Here is a 9,870-nt window from a genome sequence, read left to right on the forward strand (position 1 = left end):
GTCCTGTATTCGGGTAAACACATGCTCAAGTGGAATGGGGCGTTTTACTGGGTGAGCGGAGGCGCAAACAGAATGGCGTGCACGGTGCAGCCACCTGGTGGCACAGAGCTTAAGCAAACACAGATATCAGTTTTATAGCAGTAATAGCAGTATATAGCAGTAATCAAATGTATTGTACTTTGCTGCTGGTGTAAATTTTCCACAGGAGCATAATCGTAAACACGTCGTATTTTTAAATGTTTAAAATGTTTTACACATGGTTACAGCAATATATTAGCTCTGTGGTTGGCTCGTTATATTTTGCGCCACCAGATGATTGGACCGTGCATGCCGATGAGGCCGATTAGGTAGCGCACTTACGTGTACGCTAAAGCTCCTTCAAGATAGCGGTAATAGCAGCGAGGGGCTATACGCCTCCGCCCACCCGTCATAACGGCCGACTCGCCTGAGGTTACTAGAATACCGGACATGTTGAATGTTGAGACAGAATGCTCGCAAAGCACGCTGCTTTGATAGCTCTTGCTAGGGATTGACGGCCAGGCGGCTAGTGCTGGCTCGAAGACAACCTAAAGTAGATGACACGATGTCACATCATGACACAGAGCCAGTGAAGGCGGAGCTTAGGCCTGATCCCTCGGCGACCGAATTGTGAAAAAGCATGGCAAGGAAGGAGGGTAACTTGTAGTCACCCATAGGTCTCCTAATATTAGACGCTTCTGTTAAATTGTGGCGTGATTGTTTTACTGTAACAGTACCCTACGCGTCTACAAAATTTGTCCGAACCGCTTCAGGGATCCTTTCACGATGTCTTTTCTCGGCGACCAAACCGCAACTTCGGTGGCCAACACCATGGCTAGATCAGGATAACCTGGTGAAGCAGGACTGATAAGGCCTGGCAGCCAAGGCAGTGTCGATATGATGAAAATTTGCTGAGACCGCATCGGCATGGACCTGCTCGGACCATTCCCTAAGTCTTCTGCGGGCAACCGCTGGATCGAGGTTGCGACTGATTACTTGACGTGATACTGCGAAACTAGAGCCCTTCAGCGAGCCAGTGCCTGTGACATCGCACACATCTTCATCCACAATACGTTCAGACCCTTCCCTAAGTCTTTTGCTGGCAGCCGCTCGATCGTGGTTGCGACTGATTATTTGACGTGACACTGCGAAACTAGAGCCCTTCAGTGAACCACTGCCTGTAACATCGAACACGTCTTCATCCACAATATCGTCCGCAGGCATGGTGTACCAGCAGTAGTCATAACAGATTGTGGTACAGCTCTCACAGCACAGGTGATGCAAGACGTCATGACAATTAGTGGAACAGCTCATCGCCGAGCGACTGCATACCATCCTCAGACCAACGGTATTACCGATAGGTTAATTTAGACAATCGCTGGCATACTTTCTATGTATGTCGACAGCAACCACAAGAACTGGGATATTATATAACGTTCTGCTGGCGGCTTAATTGCCTGAATGTTTTTAGAGCCATGGAACTGCCCAGTAGCTGCTGTTGCCGTTATGGAGACCATGCCGTGCGCTGAATAACCACGCGACCATCCAGTTCTGAGCATTGGACTCGCACTACGCTAGTGTTATAAATGCCAAAATACAGCGTTCATTTGCCATTCTTAATTATCTGACAGCAATTGAAATACGTGATGGAGATGATAAAATTTACTCGCGATATAATCAATGCGTGGTACGCCACGTGGCGTTTAAAATGTGCCACAGTGGGCTCACAACATAGCTAAATACGCAGAGGACTCACTACAAGAATAACGTTTTTGCTGCCAGAATACAAAATTTTTATCGAGCTCTGCAATGTAAATGCACCGACTTAGGGTTCTTAAACGGATCCTGCCTGTCAAGCACGACGAAAGCTGCGTCCAAGGCGGGCTGCTTGTATTAAATATGCGTGCCCGCTGAGCTGTAATTACCTATAGACTCTTTTCAACGCGCTCCTGTGGATGCCGTCACGTTTGATCACGTGGTGACGCGTCCATTGCTTGTATCATGCGGCCTCCGCTGCCTCTGGTAATGCGTCAGCATTAGAACGCTCATGCGAATGAAAACTCGACGGTGTAATGGGTCGGTCACCCAATGGCACCTAGATATCACAAAGCCGGCGCATTCTGCTTTTTGAGGGCATTCTAATAGAACCTAAATGTCTATCGCAAAGCGCGGTGTGGCAAGAGCGGTGATATAACTATCCCCGCGGCGTACTCGGTAGCATTCCCATTAGATTTTATGAAAGTAAGCCCTAGATACATGAGGTCATAAAAGGCGAGGCCTTTATAATCTAATCATAATACATGGTCACAGGCCTTGTGCCAGTTAGGTGGCTTTGGGTTACCTCATCGCGGGGCAGAGGAAGAACGTGTGGAGAGGAGAGAAATGTGTGACGTCACATGTGGAGATGACGAACGATGGGGGAGAGGAGGTTAGAAGGGTGTGTGAAGGAGGAATAGAGCGGAGTGACCTCAAATAGTAGGAACCAATAGGAATTCGGGTGGTGGATGACGTCGTGCATCGGTGCTCACTGCTGGCTGACCGGCATGGGAGAGGAAGGAACCACGCTGGTGACGCGCGCTGGCGGACTTGGCAGATTGTCTGTGGCGTTTGGCCTGTTCAGACAGGTCTGGTGAAGCCGCGTGTCGTTGAGTACAGTTTATAATTAAACATAAAATTTCGGAGGTTTTGCGGGACAAAACACCGATATGATTACAAGGCTCGCTGTAGTGGAGGAGTTCGGATTAAGTTGACCATCTGGGTTCTTTAGCGTGCATTTAATGCACGGCCGTTTTTGCGTTTCGCCCCCATGGAAATGCGGCTGCCGCGGAAGGGATTTGATACCGCACCTTCGGACTTTTGCAGCGCCACGCCATAGTTGCTACGCTGACACGGTAGCTCTGTAGTTTAAAATGACGACAGTGCCGTAAAGAGCAGTTTGGAATAGTCGTGTTGAGTAACGTCGCCGAAGGAAGGGCGAGGCGATGCGACGGCGACGACAGGCCGAATCAGAGGAAGCCCGTAAGGCTCGTTGGGCTGCAGCAGCTGAAGCGAAGCGCCGAAAGCGCGCTGCAGAGTCGGAGGAAGAACGCCAACGTCACCCTTATGAAAAAATTTAATGTCTTTCTATAGAGAGGCTGATGTCTTTATGCAACAGAATCATTTGAGTGGCTAATGACTGTCTAATGCGCTTTCTGATGTATTCCTAATGTGAGTCTATTACAAATTGGCCACCGTATTTCTATAGAGTACCTGATGCATGAGTTTCTGATGTGCACCTGACGCATGAGTTTCTGATGTGCACCTGACGCATGAGTTTCTGATGTGCATCTGACGTACGAGTTTCTGATGTGCACCTGACGCATGCGCTTCTGATGCGTTTCCTAATGACATGCAATTGAACGTTAACATTAGGTTGACATTAAAGGCCGCAATGCAGATATCTCTATTGCTGGTCATGCAAGCGAATGTTTGCAGTACACAGGTCAATAGATTTTTTTTTGGTTCATTGCTATTCTAACACAGTGCATTAGTAACCCTTCTGAATGCCTGCACACTTGGCTTTCTATGTACTACATTAACATTCCTCAATTTGCATGGCACAAATTATCAACATGAAAGTATGGTCACTACAAAGAGTTGTAATGTAAACTCCAGCAGACCATTTCTGGCAATGAGTGGCTATCCATCGTTCTATATATGCAAGTCTACCCATGCCCATCAATCTTGGATGCCTAGCAATGCAGGCATTTGGATACAAATGCTGCACTGTTGAGCCAGCTATAAATTAAACAGGGTAATAAATGAGCAGATGTATATATAGTTGAGTTGGTTCATATTTATTTAAGAATGTGCTGACATAGAAATCGCAAACATGACTAGATAGCACATACGGGGTGTTTTCTTTAGTTGGACCAAATTTTTGAAATTAGAAAGATGTGAATCTTGGTCACGTTATCTTTACCATTCAAGTGTACGGATTGGCAGCCTCTAGATACATAGCAATTTCAGCACTTACATGCATAATTACCGAAGTTACACTAATTAATTTTCTAATTATCAACAATAGGTAGCTACAGCAAATGAGTACTGAGTACAAATGAGTACTACCTATCCCAACAGTCAAATTTTGAATAGCGGAGTTCATGTGGGAGCTACGCGAACAATTAGTTCCCCTTGGCAGGCTCCTTGAAACCGAAACTGGCCGCAAAAAGAGCGTCTGTGTCGTCGCCCCCCCCCCCTTTCGTCACGTCTCCGCCGGTCCAGCTCAACGAGCAGCTTGCATTATTTCCTGTCTGTCTGCAGCGGTGGCCCAGCGCTTCAATGACGGTGGGCCACCAAATTTACTTCGTCATTCTGTTGGGCATCATGTTGCGCTGTAGCGCCAACCCTGCTCCTTAAATTGGGCTTTTAGATACTGCAGGCACGGCATCATATCAGTCTGTAGCGTCGACTGCGAACGCCGCAGATAGCAAGGAAATAATGCAAGCTGCTCGCGGGGCCGGACTGGCGCTTACCTCGGAGATGTTACGAAAGGCAGGGGGGCGGTGACATCGACGACACAGACGCTCTTTTTGCGGCCTAATTCGGTTTCAAGAAGCTTGCCAAAGGGAACTAATTGCTCGTGTAGCTCCCACATGAACTCCGCTATTCAAAATTTCATCGTTGGGATAGGTAGTGTCGACGACGGGCCCCAAAGTACTCATTTGCTGTAGCCACCTATAGTTGATAATTAGAAAGTTAATTAGCTTAACTTCACTAATTACACACTTAAGTGACTAAATTGCTCTGTATCTAGAGGCCGCCAATCCGTACACTCGAATGGTAAAGCTAACGTGACCAAGGTATATATTTTTCTAATTTTAAAAATTTGGTGCAGCTAAAAAAAACACCCTGTATTTACAGGACCACCTGCTTTCCAGGCTACTTAATCTCCCTGCTTAGCATGGAGGACAGGCTGCTTTTGAGCTGCACATTTGTCGTCCTGAACTTGCTGGAGGATGTAACCTGCAAGAAACAAGATGAAAATTTAGCATAGCATTGTAGCACACTAGCAGAACAATACTAACTTTCTATATCATTCGGTGGAACGTGAACGAACAGATGCTGAACTTCAACCAATGTCAGATGCATGGTGCCGCCATTATTTATGGCTGTGCACACGAAGGTAGCGAGAGTGTGTCCCCTGGTGGTCAGACGTGCGGAGTGCCTTAACGGGAAGAGGAATGGCGCATGGCAAAATTCCCGAACGACCTGCTAGTGTGTGCATATGTTTGTGAATGACCAGGTGCGTGTATAGCCACTGTGTGTGTGGGTCCACTTGCGCAGCCCTGAAAAAGCAAGGGGTGTGCGATAATGGACCAAGAGGCACAGCAATGGATAGTAGCGTGCAATACGAGCTAATTGAGTGGATGTGCACACATGAAGTGTGTTGTAAATTACACCTTTTTTTTTAAATGTATTGTAATGCTGTTCTAATTACATTTACACTTTTCTACTTACTGTGCACTTATTTTGGTCATTGCTAACATTAACTAGCAAATAATTATAAAATTGCAGCACCTTTCTAGACACTATTTACAGAAAAATGTATAGCTAAAATTTCATTTCTTTACGAACAATATTTTGCATAGGCCCCAGTAAACAATGCGCTATACAGTGTTTAATTTAGCTGCACCAAAATTGGCAGATAGCACAATTCCAATCTTTGACCTAAACTACTCAATTAGACAGCCATTACTTCCATGAGAAATCAAAATACCTAATTAAAAAATTAAATAATTATGCTAATTAACATTTTAATTAATTCCAATACAGCACATATTTCTATATACGAATTACAGCCCGCAGGTTCGCAAGTCGATCCACTTGGAACGAATTTTTGGGACTGAACCAGTTTCGAGATAATTTTCAAAGTGTCCGACGAAATGAATGGGCATTCCAGTTAACTTTTTAAAGAAAACGCTGTTTTCTGCATTGAAGCACAAAAGTAACTGGAACACAAATGCATTTCGTCAGACACTTTGAAAGTTAATATCTTGAAACTAGCGCAGCCCAGAAAATTTGTTCGAAGTGGATACACCTTGGAAACTCATTAGCTACAGTTTGTAGATTAAGATATGTGCCGTAAATAATTAATTAAAGTTATTTATTGTAATTTGGTTAAATATTCAATTAAGCATTTTGATTTCTTACGTAAGTAATGGCCACCTCATCGAGTAGTTTAGATCAAGGATTAGAACTGTGTTATCTGCCACAGGCATTGTTTTTAATTTGATGCAGCTAAAATAAAACACCCTGTATATAAATATAGTAGTATTCTTACCAAAGTTTAGGTGCTAATAGAGCACTGTAGCAGCTACTTGGTTCATGACTTCAGGACAAAAAGTACTGTGCTAAGCAGACGAGGACGAAGTTAGACAAGAAATGACATTACAGGCGCCAACTTCCAACTGTTTATTCGGCAGAAAACACGCCGTTTTATACATGACACCGTCCAAAGTAATCATAGTAAAAATAAACGAACAGGAGTGAAGGGATCCAACAAGTGCTCGTGAGGCAGTGATCATCACAGTAGAGAGGAATGCAAAGGTTACAGCAGGGACCTAAACTGAACCGTCAGGCAAGCACATAGGAACACGCGTCCATTACAGGCTCAAATCAAGTGGCATACAAACACGACAGCTGCATGTTCTAATCTTGGCGGTGATTACAGGCTATCATTAAGAACGACAATTCTTTGTCACTTAATATTATTGACTGCGTGCTAACACACTGACTGCCTGCTCTATTTATTAAGAACGCCTCGATTATTTCCATTTCAGTGCGGTTTCTTGCTTTCCTTGGAAAGGGCATTTGCTCCAGTTGTGGCACACAACCACAGCACCTGCAGTGCCCGCCCGTGTTGCTGTTGACCACCAGCATGTGTATTGGACAAATAGGACGATGCTTCAACGATCGTGCAAGAGCACTGGTTGGTGGTCAACAGCAACACGGGCGGGCACTGCAGGTGCTCTGGTTGTGTGATTTGAGCCTGTAATGGACTCGTGTTCCTATGCGCTTGCCTGATAGTTCAGTTTAGGTTCCTGCTGTTACCTTTGCATTCCTCTCTACTGTGATGATCACTGCCTCACGAGCCCTTGTTGGATCCCTTCACTCCTGTTCGTTTATCTTTACTATGACTACTTTGCACAGTGTGATGTATAACACAGCGTGTTTTCTGCCGAATAAACAGCTGGATGTTGGTGCCCCTATATGTCATTCTTTGTCTAACCTCGTCCTCGTCTGCTTCGCGCCGTAATTTTTGTCCTCGAGCTTATGGCAATCATCACAGAGAATGACAAGACTATTTGAATAAGAAATTTAAGAAAGGTACTTTTTGTTTTAAGCAAAAGAAATCTTTAAGTTAAGAAACTGGATTGATGTGCACTGCGCTAAAATGCAGGAGAGTTTCACTCCACCAAAATTGAGGGCACAACTATGCAGTTATAGAATGCAATATTGCGGTTTGGCTACACTTGGTCTTGCCAGCACGCTTTTTTGTATGAACACTCAAAGAGATGTATACAACAAACATCAACACACATTTTCCCACAAAACTGTTTAAGTCATTGCATCCAACTATTCCAGATTTCTGCAAGAAACACCAGGGCTGTTTATTTCGAATAATTAAAATTACTGCTGAGTGTAGAGAGGCATATCATTCCAAATAGAGGTGGGATGGTTCATAAGGAATACATTAAAATCCTCATTCCTGCACATTGTGTGCACTGAGGCAGCTCAGGTAAAATTGTGCGTATACATCACGAATATTAAAGCTAGTTACAGCCGCACCACACTACAACAAATGCTGCGATGACAAAATTTCCGCCATAAACATTTTTTATTCACCATCAGCTGCCCACACATGATAGAAAGAAAAATGTATCATTACAAATAGCTATCAGTGAGCCATGTCTGCTTCGACAGTTCTCACAAACACAACCAGTTAGGGAAGGGGTGCTCGTTCAGGACTTCGCCAAGGATCAATGGACCATGGCAACTCGACAATTTAGCAAGGGCTGATGATTTTGGGACAGTTGGCGTGGAATGACCCACACTAAATGGTGGCTTTCCTTCATGAGAGTGCAAAGGTGATTTCTGCTTGTGAGCCTCATCTACAGAAATTATGAAAGTACGCTACACTGCCCGAAAGTGCAACTTTCCCATGCAATATTATTCAGTCTTCACAATGAAAATAATACATACCAATTACAGCATTCAGATGAACTGGATCCAATCCCTCCTTCACTGGGTCCTTCTTGTGCCTGTTACTGCCCTTTCCATAAAGGCTCTTGCCCTGAACCTCAGCCTCCCCAATGCGGTCGTGCATTGCCGCCATAGGACTTCAGGCCAGATAAGATCGTTCACCTATTGTCACCCACAGTGGAAAATTGACACGAGAAATCAGTGAGGCATACCGCATAAATAACGCATGTGTGAGCCAGACCCATTATTAATGCGTGAAAAAGGCCATCCTTCGTAGATAAAAAGGGATAGAAATTAGTCTATGTCTGCTTACTTTTTTCTATGCAAATACTGTTTTAATGCAAGCACACATCCAGTCTTACTTTATTTAATCCTTCCATCAAAATGCCAGTTGTTAGCCGAGGTCAAGTTGTATATTTCCCTTCCCCTCCCTGTGTATACATATATAGAAACTTCATTTGACTGGAAAATGTGTTAAGGAGCGGTGTTCAAAGCCCTCAGTCCAGGGCCCCACTGGCCTCTGCAGCCTGCCTGTGTAAATTTTGTCCTGAAAAGTTAAATGAACTGACCGGCATGCTCAAAAGGACACTACAAATTTGACCTAGTGGACACGGGTGGTTCTCAGAAAATGTACAAATACAGTGATGGGTATCCGTCGGCATACTGTAGTAATAGTGGGTGCAAGCTAGCTTTGACATTGCTGGAGTACTTCAGCTGTCACACCGGCTGCACCTTCATATTTCAGTTTCAGAGAAATTCAAGCTCATCAAATGTGTATTTGCCAGTGGCAATTATTCTGAGAACAAGACAGAAATAATTGTAAATAGCAATGTTAAACAAAGGTATGCACGCTGTATGCTTAGACCTGTGGCATATTTGACACACTACACTTCGAATACTAACATGCACAAAAACTGCACATGCGTGTAGCATAAAAAGAGAAAAAAATACAGAAATAAAAGCTACAGCATCGGAAACAGTTTCAAAACAATAAAACCAAAATAAGAAGTAAAATATACTGTACGCAAAGCAAAAATAAAACTTAATTTGCAGCCAAGTGATCAAAGAGAGAAAAAAAAATACTCAACATCAGGACATGTTACGTTTAGTTTTATATAGAACACGATAATTTGTGCATAATGTTACGAACACAAACAAGCAGCAAGTTTAATATACTTGCATAAATATTTAGCCTATTTAGTGCTCCGTTATGTAATATGTCTGTTAGCTTACACACAAATCATACCGAGATCATACTTTCAGGTACACATACACTTCATACATACCTGACGTGACATCCAGATTACACGCTGTGCTGCTGTAGCCAGGGCCACAGGTTCCCTGCCATCATGTGGACACTTGCTGTGGGTCACGGCCTCACCACTACAAAATGAATTCTGTGTCAACATATATAGCACTGGCACAATAAAACTGTCATATTGTGAACACATGCAAGGTGGCAACAGAGCACAAGGTCGAGTCATTGATGAATGTTATGATAATAGGGACCCCTTCATCAAAGTAAAATTTTGAAGACGCACGCAGCAGCACATTAAAGAAATGTTTGTTTACATAACAATTCTAGGGTTTGCTTTCATGACTTGGTTT

General features: G+C 43.9%; 1 long non-coding RNA gene across 1 annotated transcript; it reads right to left on the reverse strand.

Moving 5' to 3' along the window:
* Positions 1-3,119: 3,119 nt before the first annotated feature.
* LOC119437744 (uncharacterized) lies at positions 3,120-9,619 on the reverse strand. Its single transcript, XR_005189518.2, has 3 exons — positions 9,549-9,619; positions 8,263-8,424; positions 3,120-5,022 (listed from the first exon to the last, which is right to left on the reverse strand). It is a non-coding gene; the product is annotated as an uncharacterized LOC119437744 (long non-coding RNA).
* Positions 9,620-9,870: the final 251 nt, after the last annotated feature.

The sequence above is a fragment of the Dermacentor silvarum genome, chromosome 1 (genome assembly GCF_013339745.2).
Source record: "Dermacentor silvarum isolate Dsil-2018 chromosome 1, BIME_Dsil_1.4, whole genome shotgun sequence".
NCBI classification, from domain to species: domain Eukaryota; kingdom Metazoa; phylum Arthropoda; class Arachnida; order Ixodida; family Ixodidae; genus Dermacentor; species Dermacentor silvarum.